The sequence below is a fragment of the Coregonus lavaretus genome (genome assembly GCF_964263955.1).
Source record: "Coregonus lavaretus genome assembly, contig: HAP1_SCAFFOLD_8753, whole genome shotgun sequence".
Lineage (NCBI taxonomy): Eukaryota > Metazoa > Chordata > Actinopteri > Salmoniformes > Salmonidae > Coregonus > Coregonus lavaretus.
Genome location: NW_028166984.1, coordinates 1,478 through 19,166, shown reverse-complemented (window position 1 = coordinate 19,166; position 17,689 = coordinate 1,478). Strand labels below are relative to the sequence as shown.

The window sequence follows — 17,689 nt, the reverse complement described above, 5'->3', positions numbered from 1 at the left end:
TATCCCTCTATCCCTCTATCCCTCCTGTCCTCTATCCCTCTATCCCTCTATCCCACTATCCCTCTATCCCTCTATCCCTCTATCCCTCTATCCCTCTATCCCTCTATCCCTCCTGTCCTCTATCCCTCTATCCCTCTATCCCTCTATCCCTCTATCCCTCTATCCCTCTATCCCTCTATCCCTCCTGTCCTCTATCCCTCTATCCCTCTATCCCTCTATCCCTCTATCCCTCTATCCCTCTATCCCTCTATCCCTCTATCTCTCTAGCCCTCTATCCCTCCTGTCCTCTATCCCTCTATCCCTCTATCTCTCTATCCCTCTATCCCTCTATCCCTCTATCCCTCTATCCCTCTATCCCTCTATCCCTCTATCCCTCCTGCCCTCTTCTGTCACATTGTTTTCTGTCTGTCTGCGTGCCCAATGTTACCCTATGTAGTGCACTACTTTTGACCAGGGGGTTATGGGGAACCGTATGGGCCCTGGTCAAAAGTAGTGGGCCCTGGTCAAAAGTAGTGCACTATAAAGGGAAGAGGGTGCTATTTGGGATGCAGCCTCTGTCTCATTGCTCTGTACTCGTGATTCAACATTGACTATCGATGAGTAGCCTATTCCTGGGGTTGTTTTCGTCCAGTTATGACAGTTAAGTTGTAGTTTGATGGAGTTACTGTATGTAGCTAGTGGCCTATTTTAGTGACCAGGGTGAAAATGATTGGCAGTTATAATTTTGGTAATATTGCTGCAATATTACTGACACTTATCTACTCAAAGGGAGGGTTGACAAGGACAGAGGAAAGGAGACAAGTACAGAGGTAAGGAGACAAGGGAACAAGGGGTGAGGGGAGTAAGGGGTCAAGGGGGGAAGGAAGGGAACCATTTAGCAGATTGGAATCCATCCCCAGCTCCAATATGTCACTAGTATGATGTCAGATCAGTGATTGATTTGAGGAAGGAAGGATGCAATTCAACAGTATTGGAGTAGGACATGGAAAAAAACTCAATCTGGGTTACGTCGCAAATGGCACCCTTTTCCCTATATAGTGCATTACTTTTGACCAGGGCCCATAGGGAATAGCGTACAACAGTACATAGATTAAAAAATAAGGATTAAAACACAAAGTCTAGAGACTTATTTCCATTGTGGTCCTGCTTGTTTTACCAGTTCAATAAACAGTAGTGAACAGTGTCCCTTGTATACCAAACTGATTTGACTCACTGCACTGTAACTTTAGCATCAGCATATTTTAGTATAAATCTCATGTGTTTTAATGGGGAAATGTTAGCGTGGTTAAGCTAATTACAACAGGATTAAATTAGTTTTCCACTGGAATGCTAACGCTATGCTAGCCTGAGGGTGAGACAGAGGATGCATCCCAAATGGCACCCTATTCCCTATATAGTGCACTACTTTTGACAAGACCCCATAGGTCCTGGTCAAAAGTAGTGCGCTAAATTGGGACGGAGACAGTGTTGGGATGCTCAGTCATGTCTAGGGAGAGAGTTGCTGTTGTCCTTGAGTCCAACTAACTCACTTTCCTCCATATCTGCATATTTAGAGACAAGCATCTCATTGAGATAAACATATTTTTTAAAGCTATTTTTCACAAGAGAGCTGGTATATTACCAGTACAGATTTCATTTAGCTGTCATTACTCACCTAGATATAGCTGTCTATGCTAGATGCAATGCCGCCATACAATCGTCTAAACTCTCTTCTTCCCCTATTTATTTCGATATCATGATGCATTCCTACATTTACAGGGACATACAGTATATGTCTGTACCTCGCATTAAGAGCTGCTTTGGATGGGACGCTTACCTTTCTGTTAAAAAGACTGAAAGCAAAAAAGGATTGTTTTACTGTATGTTTATAGCTGAACATTTGTCTGTTGACATTAGCTACAGTCTGAGAGACGGTGTGTGTGTGGGTGTGGGTGTGGGTGTGGGTGTGTGTGTGTGTGTGTGTGTGTGTGTGTGTGTGTGTGTGTGTGTGTGTGTGTGTGTGTGTGTGTGTGTGTGTGTGTGTGTGTGTGTCAGGTCTGCTGCTTCCGATAGTTAGACTAATACAGTAAACAGAAGCACTGGCATACATTTAAGTTTTAGATTTTTTGCACCACAAAGCAGATTTCCTGTAGCCTGGTCCCAGATCTGTTTGTGCTCTTGCCAACTCAATTCAATTGCTCATTGTCAAGCCAAACATTTTTGTCATGACAAGGAGTTTACATGATAGCATAAACAGACTGGCACTCAGGCTAGATTTCATTACAGTGCAGCAAATGCAACACAACATGTGGAAATGTAATCAACAAAGTCATAAAGAAGTTGTTGCTGGTACTCTCATTCATTCCACATTCACCATAAATGGTACTAGTCAGGTAGCTTGGTAAGGTACCTGACTACAACCAGGAGTACACGACGTATTCAACTTAAATCTTTAAAAGTGCTAAGTTAACTGGGGATGTTACATTTGATGTTACTGTCGCTTGTCCTCGTAATTAAAAATGGTTAAATTAAGAAGTAAAGTTTTTTTTTTTTGTAAGTAAAGTGAGCAAGTTGCCAGATTTTGTTTTCTTTAGCCAGACTAGAACCAGACCTGGCAACCACAGGTCATTATTTTCCAAACTATAATCAATGGCCAGGTCTGCCCCTCTTCCCTGGTAAGGGGATTCGCTCCAGGCCATTGTTGATTAAAGGGGTGTTCTATTGTCTCCGGGCTACTGGAATTGCTAGGCAACCCTACACTGGGAGGAAGGCATCCGTATTGTCCCAGAGAGCAAGTTCACTCACAACCCACTCCCAAACCCCTTACCCCCTTCAAACCACACCTCCCCCCAAAAAAACTGTCTGAAGGAGTTTGGGGGCGGGCCAGGGATTGGGGTGGAGTGTGTGTTTGCGTGTATGTGTGTGTGTGTGTGTGTGCATGTATATAATGGGAGGGAGTATGGGGCTGTAGGGATGAGTGGAGAGGGGGTGGGGTTAGGGGAATGGAGGAGTGTGTTTTGGGGCAAAATAATGGCTAGTGGGTGTGTTTGGGGAGTTTTAGGGGGGGGGGGTTGTGGAATGGTAATCAGTATGTTTACAATGGCCTGAGGGGGAGTCCTGAGGAGAGTGGGAAACATGAGGAGAGAAAGAGAGAAAGAGAAGCAGAGAGAGAGAGAGAGAGAGAGAAAAGCAGGGGAAGAGAGAGAGAAGCAGGGGAAGAGAGCGAGGGAGCAACAAGGGGCAAGAAAGAAAGAGAGAGGGGCAGGAGAAAGAGAGAGAGGAGGTGGATAAAGTATACAGTGAGTCAATCTAGAGGTGGATGCCACATTTAGTTTTCTTGTGTTGGATCTCCACTCCTACAAGCTTCCACTCTGCCAGCAGGCTAACTCTGGTGTGTGTATTTACCGCATGTGGCTAACTGGTGTTTTCTGTGCTGAACAGACTTCAAGAAGCAGCTAACGGGACTGATGTTCTGCAACTTGACTAACTCTGACGTGTGTATGTGTTCCTACAGACTTTGAAGAGCAGCTGTATGACACCAAGCTAACAGGCCAGACGTTCCGCCACCCCACAGTGTCCTCCCAGAGTTCTGACGATACATCCACCACCCTGTGTTGCTCCCCTATCTCCCTCAACAACAAGAGACCTGAATTCATCTTCCTGGTAAATATACACACCTTTATTTAACTTTACAGTCATCTACTTACTTACCTACTTAAATGATGTTGCACAATGATGTAAGTCAATAAGTCATCATTTTAGTTAAAGTATGATATATTTGGGCTTGAAGTGCCAAATCTGAATGTGTGACTTTGGATGTTTCCTTGAGCCTTACGTGTCTTTTCCTATGAGATGACGTGCAAATTGGTTTCAGGGTTGGGTTTTATTTAAATGTTACCACCCACCAGCATGTTTATTAATCAGAAACACCTGCTGCAAAGTTCTTCCTATTCTTGAGTCGCCTGAGAGCCAAACAGCTTTTCTCAATAGTCTACACTTTGGTTTCCACTCGTTAAAACCGTCAAAACGTGCTATATTGTACAAATTGATGAAAACAAAAATGTGTTTTTTGGTCTTAATTGAAGGTTAGGCTAAGGTTAGCAGTATGGTTAAGGTTAGGGTTAAAGTGACAGTTAGGTTTCAAATCTGATTTTAAGAGCAGAATATGTAGAGATAGACTTTTTGGTTTATGACTTTGTGGCTGTGGTAACTAGTGACGAGCCTACACTTGGCCGCCTTGCCATGGAGCAAACTAATGTTTTGGCATCTCCCCCTTTTTTTTTTTTACCAGCAAACTAACATAAACCATTGAATAATTTGTCAAGTATCTCTTATTTGTTAGCTAGTCTGCATAAAACAAAATATATTACAATTTTATATACAGTGGGGAGAACAAGTATTTGATACACTGCCGATTTTGCAGGTTTTCCTACTTACAAAGCATGTAGAGGTCTGTAATTTTTATCATAGGTACACTTCAACTGTGAGAGACGGAATCTAAAACAAAAATCCAGAAAATCACATTGTATGATTTTTAAGTAATTAATTTGCATTTTATTGCATGACATAAGTATTTGATACATCAGAAAAGCAGAACTTAATATTTGGTACAGAAACCTTTGTTTGCAATTACAGAGATCATACGTTTCCTGTAGGTCTTGACCAGGTTTGCACACACTGCAGCAGGGATTTTGGCCCACTCCTCCATACAGACCTTCTCCAGATCCTTCAGGTTTCGGGGCTGTCGCTGGGCAATACGGACTTTCAGCTCCCTCCAAAGATTTTCTATTGGGTTCAGGTCTGGAGACTGGCTAGGCCACTCCAGGACCTTGAGATGCTTCTTACGGAGCCACTCCTTAGTTGCCCTGGCTGTGCGTTTCGGGTCGTTGTCATGCTGGAAGACCCAGCCACGACCCATCTTCAATGTTCTTACTGAGGGAAGGAGGTTGTTGGCCAAGATCTCGCGATACATGGCCCCTTCCATCCTCCCCTCAATACGGTGCAGTCGTCCTGTCCCCTTTGCAGAAAAGCATCCCCAAAGAATGATTTTTACACCTCCATGCTTCAAAGTAGGAGGATACATATGCAAATCAAAGATGGCTGGTCATTGGTCAGAATAATCAGATCAGATTGTGATGTCATGCTGTGGGCCAAAAACTCCATTCCATCTGAACAGGATGAAATTCCAGGTGGTGCCAATGTAGACCAGATGAAAGTTGTCGAAAACATTTGCAGTTGATTTTGGTGGATTCCTCGTAATGAGTTACAGTACCTGCATTTCAAAATATTTCCATTAATAACATAATGCATAGATCTGTGAGAATTTCTGTAGACTTTCATTAGTGTTGGAATAATTAAATACATAAAAGTCTTTATTGGTTTCCAAATGGCATCTCATGTCCGCTTTCCAATGATTTTGAATCTGACTACCTCTCCTCATACGACCCCCCCCGCCCCCCCTTCCAGCCGGCGTCTAAGGGGCAGGTGTGTGAGGAGGATGAGACCTCTTCAGTAGGAATCAATAGGGGTGTAGACCCGTCCCCCTCTCCATCACCCTGTGGGTCAGATCGCCCTCTGGTGGGGTGGAGTAGTACCTCTCTAGGACCCCCCGTGGCCGAAAAACCCCGCTGGCACCTGGGACGACGGACACCCGCTCACCTGCTGCCCCTCGACGTCACAGGTAGGGCATGGTGTGGAAGGAGTGTGTGGGGGTAGTGTGTGTGTAGTGTGTAGTGTGTGTGTGTGTGTGTGTGTGTGTGTGTGTGTGTGTGTGTGTGTGTGTGTGTGTGTGTGTAGTGTGATATAGCATTCTGATACTCACCCTCCAAACCGCCTCCTGGTTTTGGCAAACGCCATAGGAAGCTCGCCGTCACATGTACAGTTAATAACAGTAAGTACAGTTATTTTAACAGTAACGTTCCACCTTAGGGCAGTACATCGGAGAAGCGTGAGAGATTAGTACTCGGGCCAATGACGGTGCCTGTTTTAGCAGCACGTGTCCCGCATTGGACGGTGTCCATAATCGGTAGACAGCTCTGATGAAAACATTGTCGTTTGCATCACCGAGCAGTGCCCAACAAAGTATAAAATCAGATTGTTTGATGCTACCACCACCCCTCCATCCTTTTCTCTCTCTTTTTCCATCCTGCTATCATCCTCCCTGCATCTCTCTCTGTTTCTCTCTGGGTCTCACCCCTTGTCATATTTCTCCCTCTCTCTCCCCCTGCTGTAGTGTATTTCTTCCTCTGTGTCTCTGAGTTAGACTAGCTTGGTAAGGTTAGCTGTGATAGACTAGCTTGGTAAGGTTAGCTGTGATATACTAGCTTGGTAAGGTTAGCTGTGATAGACTAGCTTGGTAAGGTTAGCTGTGATAGACTAGCTTGGTAAGGTTAGCTGTGATATACTAGCTTGGTAAGGTTAGCTGTGATATACTAGCTTGGTAAGGTTAGCTGTGATATACTAGCTTGGTAAGGTTAGCTGTGATAGACTAGCTTGGTAAGGTTAGCAGTGATAGACTAGCTTGGTAAGGTTAGCTGTGTTGTATATATTAGGTAGGCATTAGGTGGGAACCTTATTCCCAGTGAGATACTTCTATATGTTTTACTGCTGCACTCTCTCTCTCTCTCTCTCTCTCTCTCTCTCTCTCTCTCTCTCTCTCTCTCTCTCTCTCTCGCTCTCTCTCTCTCACTCCCTCACTCTTTCCCTCTCTCTTTATCCGTCTCTCTCTCTCTGCCATCATCTCACCATTGCCATTGCCCTGACGACAGAACAGGTAGCTGTTGCCATGGCAACATACAGTTCTTCCTTCCCTCCCTCCTCTCCTCTACTCCTCTCTCCAAAAAAAACTGCAGAGAGAGGGAAAGAGAAGAAAATAGAGAGGGAATTAGAGCCAGAGAAAGAGATGGAGGGAAAACAAACTGGGATGCTGGTCCATGTTGACTCCAAAGCTTCCCACAGTTGTGTCAAGTTGGATGGGTGTCCTTTGGGTGGTGGACCATCCTTGATACACACAGGAAACTGTTGAGCGTGAAAAACCCAGCAGCGTTGCAGTTCTTGACACAAACCGGTGCGCCTGGCACCTACTCCCATACCCTGTTCAAAGGCACTTCAATATTTTATTTATTTATTATTACTATACATTTTTTTGGTGATATCCAGTTGGTAGTTCCAGTCTTGTCCCATCGCTGCACCTCCTGTACGGACTCGGGAAACACGACCCTGCCAAGCTGCACTGCTTCTGGACACACTGCTCGCTTAACCTGAAGCCAGCCGCACCAATGTGTCGGAGGAAACACCGTACAACTGGCGACCGTGTCAGCGTGCACTGCGCCCGGCCCGCCACAGGAGTCGCTAGAGCGTGATTGGACAAGGACATCCCGGCCGGCCAAACCCTACCCTAACCCGGATGACACTGGGCCAATTGTGCGCCACCTCATGGGTCCCCCGGTCGCGGCCGGCTGCAACACAACCCGGGAGCGAACCTGGGAGTGTAGTGACGCCTCTAGCACTGATATGCAGTGCCTTAGACTGCTGCGCCACTCGGGAGTCCCTGGCACTTAAATCTTTTGTCTGAATGGCACACATACACAATCTCAATTGTCCCAAGGCTGGAAAATGCTTCTTTAACCTGTCTCCTCCCCTTCATCTACACTGATTGAAGTGGATTTAACAAGTGACATCAATAAGGGATCATAGCTTTCACCTGGATTCACCTGGTCAATCTGTCATGGAAAGAGCAGGTGTTCTTAAAGTTTTGTACACTCAGTGTAGAATGTAATGGCCCATTGGGCGCAGACGTCAATTCAACGTCTACTCCACATTGGTTCAACATCATTTAATTGAAAATGACGTGGAAACGACATTGATTCAACCAGTGTGTGCCCAGTGGGGAGTTACCCCAGGTCTTTTCTCAGGAGCTGTCTTTTATTATTAGTGTAGGCAAGCCCAGGAAAATGTTATTCTGATGAGTGAGTCTAACCAGTATGCTTCCTAATTATCAATGTGACAACCTTCAATCCTTTCTGTTTTTAGCCATGAATAACTCAATAGTCTCTCCCCCTCTCCTCCTTCTCTCCCTGGGTAAAGTCCTGGGTGTAGACCTCCTCCAGGGCTCCTGTTCCCCCTCTCTGTCCCTGGGCTGCGGCGTCACCGGTCAGCCCCGGTCTCTGGAGCCCGTCTCAGACACCCCTGTCCAGCACCTTCCTCTGAGGAAGACCCACAGTGACCTGGACCCTAGCCTCAGCCTGCCCCAGTCCCCCCAGACCCCCCCTCCTAGCCTGGGCACCATGGAGCACACTGCTGCCCTCCTCTGCTCCAACTCCCCCTCTCAGTCATGGAACGGCCCTAAAGGCTCTACCTTCTCTCCTGGAGTCTGGAGTGAGGCCTATAGTTATAATTTAGCCCCCAATCCGCTAGGGAAGGGACCGGTGACCATGCCCAAAACGGTGGGGATGGTTGAGCGGGTAAGGGTGCAGGGTGAGGGGTTGATGTGCCCCTCTCAGACCAGTTTGGAACTCTCCGGGAGCTCGGGGTCGCAGTCTCACTCTAGTTCGTTCACGTCGATATCGGAGCCGTCCGGTCACAGGCACCCGGGCACCATCGTGATGATGATGGGGAGGTGGAGTGAGACAGAGGGAGCGGCGGGGGAACAGACGGGGTCAGAGACAGAGGGAGCGGCGGGGGAACAGACGGGGTCAGAAAGAGGGGTGGGACGAGGAGAAAGGAGGGAGAGGTCGGCTCGTTCCATTGCTGCGGCCAACGCATTCAAGTTCCGCGAGCGCTCTCTCTCCACGCCGACAGACTCATTCTGCTCCACAGATAACATCAGTGGCGGGATGTACGGTGTCACTGGGGTAACAGGAGCTGGTAACGGGACGAACGGGGGTGTTCTGACAGAAATGCACAGCCACCACCATTATCAGCCCCATGGCGAGAGGGGCGAGAGCTACGCCCTCCTGTACCCCAGCGGGAGCTCCGAGGACGGGAACGCCAGCATCGACAACGTCTCCGTAACCGACAGCAACTTCCTCCCGGACGGTCGCCTACGGTTACGCTCTCGCTCCATCTCGCTAAAGAAATCCAAACACAAACCCCCTCCGCCCGTCCGGAGCGTCTCGCTCATGAAGAATTTAGGGGACGCAGAGGGGCGCGTGCACGGCCGCGACAGGGGTCACTACCGGGACGGACGCCCCAAATCCCTCCACATCCCCCGGGAACACTTCCAGGACTTCCAGCCAGACTTCCTCCTACCTTCCTCCTCCTGCCTCTCCAAGCATGATCTGGAGGAGCCCGAGCTGGGCTACGGCGGGATGGATGGGCCCCCTGGCCTGGAGGTCCAGGGACCCGACACCACAGAGCTGTCCTCCCAAGCCCACTGGCAGCTGGGGGAGTGGAAGTCTTCTGATCCCTACCAGTCATGGTCTGGATCTAGTACCGCCACAGGGACTACTGTCATAGACTGTATAAAGGTACGACTAGCCTATGCACTTAGGGCCACATACAGACTTGAGATAAATCAACATGGATTGAAGTTAAACGTTTTTCTAAAGTCCATGTTAAGTTAAGTTTAGTCTGAAAAGTGCCTTAAGTACTTCTACTTGTGTAAAGCCAAAGGGGTTTGTGTGTTGTATGTATTGTGTCATGCAGGGCTCTCTCTTCCTGGAGATCTACAGTCCAACCCCAACCTAACAGTCTGATTCGGCTAGTTAAGGTCTTGGTGAGATCTCCAGGAGGAGGGTTGGACAGCCCTCGTGTAATGTAGGATTTTTCCTGATGTATGACCAGGAAGATTATGTTTTTAACCATACATGACTAATAAACAATTGAATCTATTCTAATGTAATCTAATCCAAGGTTCGAGGCAGTTCAGATTCTCTCCTGGATTCCCCGTCTACCTCCCGAGCCTCCTCCCCCTCCCTCCTCTCCATCGAGGCCGAGTCGACCAAAGCCTCCTCCCCCTTCAAACCACCAGGACTCATGTCCCCTTCCAGCGGCTACTCTAGCCAATCAGAGACACCCACACCCATCACCCCCTCCAATCAGGTCGCAGGAACACCAACAGGGCCCGCCTCCTCGTTTGGGTGCAAGATGCGCCCCAAAATCCCTGAGAGGAAGTCTTCGCTGCCGGCGACCTCGCCGCGTGACCCGGCCGCCCGGTCGAGGCTTTCCTTCGAGATGCCGGTTAACGCTCATCTGGACTTGTCCTCCATCAAACCGAAACAGAAGGCCAGCCGGCGTCATTCTGACACATCCACTGCAGCCAAGCCCGGTAAACTGAGTCCCGGCAGTCAATCAGCTCTCCCCGTGGTGACCACGAACGAGCTCCGGAACATCCGCCTGCGTTCCGTCTCCCGTACCGACCTGGAGGACTTCCCCGACGGAGCCTCTGATGACATCATCGAGGAGGAGCAGGGTCATGACCTTTCCCCCCCACCCGTCACCCCCGGTGTCAACCCCCTCGATCACCTCGTCGCCTCCAAACCCAAGCCTCCGGTCGCGGTGAAACCCCCATTACCCAAACGGCCCCTCAACCTCCTCCTCAAGTCCCCCTCCTCCTCCCCCGTCACCTCAGACTCCCCCCCTGCCTCCCCCATTGACCCCCCCCAGTCCATGCCCAACCCCAGCATTTACATGGTGGTAGGAAGGAAGCCCAAGCTGAAGAAAGCCCTCCCTCACACCCCCACCAGCCCTTGTGGACCCCTGGACCAACCCCCAACCTTCCCTCTCCATCACCCCCAGGGTCTCTACAATCTCCCCTCCTTCCCCCACATCCAATCCCTGTACGACCTCCCTCCTCTACCCCTGCCCCAGCCCCTGCTGGAGGACCCCGCCATGGAGCCGGAGTTCGACCCAGACTTGGAGCTCCATCTTGGGCCTGAGGATGGATGGTCGCTCCCCTCTCCCTGTAGTAACCTGGAGGTGGTGGAGACTCAGGATAAGAGCAGGACCCTCCCTAGCAGGATGACCATCTCCTGTCTGGCTGAACTGGACAAAAAGAAACCCAAGGTACAGTAGGCCCCTGTCTCTCTCTCTCTCTCTCTCTCTCTCTCTCTCTCTCTCTCTCTCTCTCTCTCTCTCTCTCTCTCTCTCTCTCTCTCTCTCTCTCTCTCTCTCTCTCTCTCTCTCTCTCTCTCTCTCTCTCTCTCTCTCTCTGTCTCTGTCTCTGTCTCTGTCTCTGTCTCTGTCTCTGTCTCTCTGTCTCTCTGTGTCTCTCTCTCTGTCTCTCTCTCTGTCTCTCTCTCTCTCGCTCTCTCTCTCGCTCTCTCTCTGTCTCTCTGTCTCTCTCTCGCTCTCTCTCACTCTCTCTCTCTCTCTCTCTCTCTCTCTCTCTGTCTCTCTCTCTGTCTCTCTCTCTGTCTCTGTGTACTCTCCCACTGTGTACTCTCTGTTTAGGGCCAAATACCATTCTAGTTTGCTCTGTTTTTTGTTTGTTCTTTCCAATGTGTCAAGTAATTCTCTTTTTGTTTTCTCATGATTTGGTTGGGTCTAATTGTGTTGTTGTTGTTGTTGTTGTTGTTGTTGTTGTTGTCCTGGGGCTGTGTGGGGTCTGTTTGTGTTTGTGAACAGAGCCCAGGACCAGCTTACTTAGGGGACTCTTCTCCAAGTTAATCTCTCTGTAGGTGATGGCTTTGTTATGGAAGGTTTGGGAATCGCTTCCTTTTAAGTGGTTATAGAATTTAACGGCTCTTTTCTGGATTTTGATAATTAGCGGGTATTGACCTAATTCTGCTCTGCATGCATTATTTGGTGTTTTACGTTGTACACGGAGGATGTTTTTGCAGAATTCTACATGCAGAGTCTCAATTTGGTGTTTGTCCCATTTAGTGAATTCTTGGTTGGTGAGCGGACCCCAGACCTCACAACCATAAATGGCAATGGGTTCTATAACTGATTCAAGTATTTTTAGCCAGATCCTAGATCTCTCTCGCTCTCGCTCTCGCTCTCGCTCTCGCTCTCGCTCTCGCTCTCTCTCGCTCTCTCTCTCTCTCTCCCCCCATCAGTGGGGAGCATGGCCTTATTTCTATTACAGCATATTGGATGACTCTCATTCATATTCCATTCACCCAGTTCAAAATAACAGCGATAGTTTAGGCTACTGCATGATACTCTAACTTTCCCTATACCAATCATGAGGTTGCTACAACCTAGCCTATGAATGAAAGTTTACAACATAGGTGCACACAGGTCGAGAGACAAATTTGAGGTGACAGACAGTGACACATTGACAGACAGTGACATTGAATACCTCCTTGCACACTCTTGCCTGTATCTAGCTGATATAGGGTGTAATCATTAGTCCAACAGTTACAAACTACAGTTTCTATTGGACAAATGCAGGTATGTTTATCCCCGTTTTGTTCCGTTTGTTCCCTTTCAAGAAACGCTTATCAACAAAATCGGTGGAATGAATACACCCCTGATGACGCGTAAACACAGTTCACTTTCATAGCAGCCACGTTGTATTCCTTCTCGCGCTCTCCTCCTCTCTCCTCCGCTCTCCTCCTCCTCACCTCTTCCGTTCGCTTGCGGACTTCTATGCACAACACATCAGCTGTATGTGACCAGGCTAAAAAACCTTTCCAAGCCAAACCATGTCATAACCTTTCCAAGCCAAACCGCTATACACAGCCTACTTAATTGTCACCATATTAGCTAAAGTAACATCATAGTCAGCATAGCTAATAGAATTAACGCGTTAGTAAACCCGCTACAATCATGCAGTAACGTTACAGTGTACAGTCAGTAAGCAGTTACACCGGCGGGCCCTGGTGGCAATAAATTAGTAATATCAAAATCTTACCTTGACTTGGAAGAGTTCCAGTGTTGGGTTGGATAGTCATAGCCAGCTAGCTAACATAGCATCCTTCTGTTTGAGCAGGGTGTTTCAATAGGCTAAACTAGCTAGCTGCATTTGTTGCTAAGTCAGTGAAACTTCAAGTGAAAAAAAAATCACAATCTCTCTCTCTCCCTCTATTTCTCTCTTGCTTCTCCTTCATTTTTGAATGAATGAATTTGTTCAAAACTGTTCAACTATTGTCTTTCTCTCTCTTTGAGTCAACTACTCATCACGTTTTATACACTGCAGTGCTAGCTAGCTGTAGCTTATGCTTTCCGTACTAGATGAATTCTCTAATCGTTTGATTGGGTGGACAACATGTCAGTTCATGCTATAAGAACTCTGATAGGTTGGAGGACGTCCTCCGGAAGTTGTCATAATTACTGTGTAAGTCTATGGAATGGGGTGTCAATGTCAATGTACCCAGAGGAGGACGGATTTGGTGACGTGATTATATTTAGTGTGGATTTATCTAAAAAATGATAACTTTTTTTAAAAATGTTTTACCATTTTAATTTTTATGAAAATCACTGAGGAGGATGGTCCTCCCATTCCACATCTGAGGAGCCTCCACTGCTCTCATATACTCTATATTATCTGTATGGACTTTGACTACTTCCTGCTACAAACCAAATTGTCCTTTAGTTATCATGTAGACAATCCACTACTACTGAATCTCTCCTCAAGGTTCCTCCGCCAGTTCCCAAGAAGCCCTGCATTCTCCTTCTTCCCTCCAACTCCACCACGGTGCATTTCAACGGTACCACCGACAGCCCGGTCGCTCTCCGCTCTCCTGTTGGAGCATTCCCACCTGAGGATATTCCCGGTAAAGAGGAAAACCACCTGGGAACAGATGAGCAGTGCTCAATGGAGTCTTCATTAGAGTCTTCATTGCAGGATTGTTCTCTTACAGACCTGGAGGGGAGGATAGGGACAGGTATGTGCATAATGTTATGACAGGGAATTCATTAATGAAAATTAATTTAGCTGGAATTCAGATCCTGTCAGAATAAGCGAACGTGTTACAGTTCAAAACTACTGTTTCTGATTCTCTTCAGTTGTTAGTTGATGTGTAAGTGGTTACCATAGCAATTAAAAAAACATAACTTACCAATTTAGATCAATTGTTAATTGTTTTCTTCATTTATTGATTGATAGTCATTGATAGAAATGTTTGTTGTCGTAGAGAGAAACTGACCAATCCTATTGTCTCCAGGTGATGATGCGGTGAGGAGAGTGTTGAGCAGAATAGTTTGGACATTAGTGGCAAGACGGAACTCCACATCACCGAGGAAACGGATGATGATGTCGGTGGACACACACCCAACACACACAACATGGAGGACCTCTTCACCAAAATACACAGGTACGCCAACAAACATACATTTATTTGAAAATCGTTTAAAAATTGTATTTAACGTTCAAAGAAGCAAATAACAACAATAACGTCTACTGGGTAAAAAAAAAAATGAATGAATCTTTCTAAGCATAATCAGCAACTATACATGTTTTACCTTAAAATGTTTTTTTACTCTGAAAAGTCTAAAACGACATCCTATTTCTCTCCTCTCCTCCCTACAGGTCGAAGAGGAAAGTCCTGGGTCGTAAGGAACCAGGGGACTCGTTCGGCAGCCGCCAGAGTCTGGTCTCCCCGGTGAAGCACAGCACCAGCGGGGGTGACCTCCGAACCTTGACCCTGGGCTCCACCCCGCGGTCCAGCTCGCGGAACGACAACTTCATGGCCCTGTTACAGAAGAAGGGGAGTAAGTCCAGCAGGGGAGGGACCCGCCTCTCTGCCATGGAACTCCTTAAGAGCACAAACCCCCTGGCGCGACGCGTCACAGAATTCTCAACGTCGTCGGACGGAGGAGGGGATACGACCAGACCGCCACAGGACCAATGAGTCTGGTTTCCCGGACCGACCCTCTCTCTCTCGTTCTAAAGAGGTTCTTCCTGTAACCTCACCAACACCAAGAGATCTCCTGGCTGGCAAAGTAGAGGTTGAATATATAACCACTTGTCAACCATTGATTGACCGTGTAAAATGGTCCATTGATGGAAGAATGAATATCCAACCAGACCACTTAACCACTGATGGACCGATCATTAACCGCCCAACGGTTGGACACGATGGTCACAGCGGTCATCAAAGGAGTTTTGTTTCATCCTGTTATAAAGGGTTTCATTTGCTGAGGTGGAGGAGTTTTGAGTCGATCCTTCGACTCATCAATCCCGTCCTCGTATTTTTACTTTGCTGTGTGAATGGGAGCCTGAACATGTGACTGTCAATGATGTGGAAATGAATGAATCTGATTCAGCCATGGAAACACCACCAATGTCTACTATCAATGGGCCATCCAAAAACATATATATCAAAACAGCCAGATTACAGGCCTATGCTGGTAAAAGAAACCAGCACTATATGATTGACTATATGATCAACCTCACAGCACACACCATGGAACACACACCCAACCCTTATCTATGGATCTCTTCGCACTGCCGTCAGTTTGTGTGTGTGTGTGTGTGTGTGTGTGTGTGTGTGTGTGTGTGTGTGTGTGTGTGTGTGTGTGTGTGTGTGTACAGGAAATGATATCCATACACAGCAGGACAGATGGAGTGTGTGTGTGTGTACAGGAAATGATATCCATACACAGCAGGACAGATGGAGTGAAAGATAGAGGGCAGAATGGAACCCTGTGGATCTTTCCCTAAGGGAGAGTATGGTACAGGTTGGGTTTATTAAACAGGGTTTTAGACTACAGGTCTCTGTTAGGACCAAAGGTGAGATTAGAACACACTATTCTAACAGCTATCTCCAAACACACAGAGACAGACCAGGAATACGGCTATCCATCCATCTGACATATTGAACAATAAAAAAGGATAAGGATGCATCACCCTCTTCTTTTTGCCCTAGCCACACGTCTTTTCTCACACTGTCCGTTTTGTGCAGCGGTGACGCTGCAGCCTTTTCCTTTCCTCCACTGTCCATCTCTTCTTCTCCTCCTCCCTGACTGGAACACATGCTCTGTCTCTCTCTTGCCCATAGCGCAGCCCCCCTCTCTCTCCTTCCCCCTCCTCTCCTCCCTCCCTCCTCTCCTTCCCCCTCCTTCCCCTCCTCACCTCCCACTCCTCTCCTTCCCCCTCCCCTCCTTCCCCCTCCTCTCTTTCCCCCTCCTCTCTTTCCCCCTCCTCTCCTTCCCCCTCCTCTCTTTCCCCCTCCTCTCCTTCCCCCTCCTCACCTCCCACTCCTCTCCTTCCCCCTCCTCTCCTTCCCCCTCCTCTCCTTCCCCCTCCTCACCTCCCCCTCCTCTCCTTCCCCCTCCTCTCCTCCCCCCTCCTCTCCTTCCCCCTCCTCTCTTTCCCCCTCCTCTCCTTCCCCCTCCTCACCTCCCCCTCCTCTCCTTCCCCCTCCTCTCCTTCCCCCTCCTCACCTCCCCGTCCTCACCTCCCCCTCCTCTCCTTCCCCCTCCTCACCTCCCCCTCCTCTCCTTCCCCCTCCTCTCCTTCCCCCTCCTCTCCTTCCTCCGCCTCTCCTTCCCCCTTCCTTTCATCCCCCATCTCCTCCTACCCCCTCCTCCCTCCCTCCTTACCCCTCCCATTCTCTCTATCATCTGAGCTTCACGTTTACAGAGGACGCAGCCTGAATGTCAATGATTGCTAGGAACGAAATTAAGGATGTCGTGTTGGCGTTGCGTTCTAGAGTGCTACGCTCAAATTCCTCCCCCTTTTAGCTCTCTGCCAAAAGTACAAAGCTGTTTTGTTTTTTTCATCCTTTCTCTGCGTTGTGCATCCATCCATATATCCAGACCAACCATCCATGTTACAAGTACAATAGGATGATGGATTGTGTGAAAGAACAGCAACGAAGGGACGAGGAGAGTGTGTGTGAATGTCTAAGTGTGTACGTACAGGAGAGGATAGTGGACTCTGGATTCACTAAGACTGTGAATTGAATACTGATGCTAACCCATCCCTCTTTCTCACACTCCTGGTACGCTGTATGGAATGGACAGTGGATCCGTTGGTTCTGCGTTCCGTTGCTGTGTTCTAATGTTCTAAGACTCCTTTCACCACACAATTCCGGAACCTTTCCTAACTGCCCCACCGGCATGGAGAGTGAGGCTGTTCCTAACTGCCCCCCCGGCATGGAGAGTGGGGCTGTTCCTAACTGCCCCCCCGGCATGGAGAGTGAGGCTGTTCCTAACTGCCCCACCGGCATGGAGAGTGAGGCTGTTCCTAACTGCCCCCCCGGCATGGAGAGTGGGGCTGTTCCTAACTGCCCCCCCCGGCATGGAGAGTGGGGCTGTTCCTAACTGCCCCCCCGGCATGGAGAGTGGGGCTGTTCCTAACTGCCCCCCCGGCATGGAGAGTGGGGCTGTGCTTCTGTGGGTCCCAATAAGATGGAGAAAACACACAGCCTGGTGCTATTGAGCTACAGCACCCCACATGGACAAAGACAGGGAGAACCCCCTGTTCAAACCCTGTTCAAACCCTGCTCTGTCCCTCCAGCAACATGGACAAAGACAGGGAGAACCCCCTGTTCAAACCCTGTTCAAACCCTGCTCTGTCCCTCCAGCAACATAGGCAAAGACAGGGAGAACCCCCTGTTCAAACCCTGTTCAAACCCTGCTCTGCCCCTCCAGAAACATGGACAAAGACAGGGAGAACCCCCTGTTCAAACCCTGTTCAAACCCTGCTCTGTCCCTCCAGCAACATGGACAAAGACAGGAAGAACCCCCTGTTCAAACCCTGCTCTGTCCCTCCAGCAACATGGACAAAGACAGGGAGAACCCCCTGTTCAAACCCTGCTCTGTCCCTTCAGCAACAACACCGAGACGGAACGACTCCAGATGATCGACTATCTGGACA

The 17,689-nt window shown here is 48.4% G+C and overlaps 1 pseudogene across 1 annotated transcript; it reads left to right on the top strand.

Annotated features, from left to right (window-relative positions):
* The first annotated feature begins 3,493 nt into the window (after positions 1 to 3,493).
* Positions 3,494 to 15,367, top strand: LOC311114034 (NHS-like protein 2; annotated as a pseudogene). The gene is made up of 7 exons (XR_014615204.1): positions 3,494 to 3,642; positions 5,446 to 5,659; positions 8,065 to 9,446; positions 9,832 to 10,983; positions 13,502 to 13,751; positions 14,031 to 14,180; positions 14,396 to 15,367. The product of XR_014615204.1 is annotated as an NHS-like protein 2 (transcript).
* Positions 15,368 to 17,689: the final 2,322 nt, after the last annotated feature.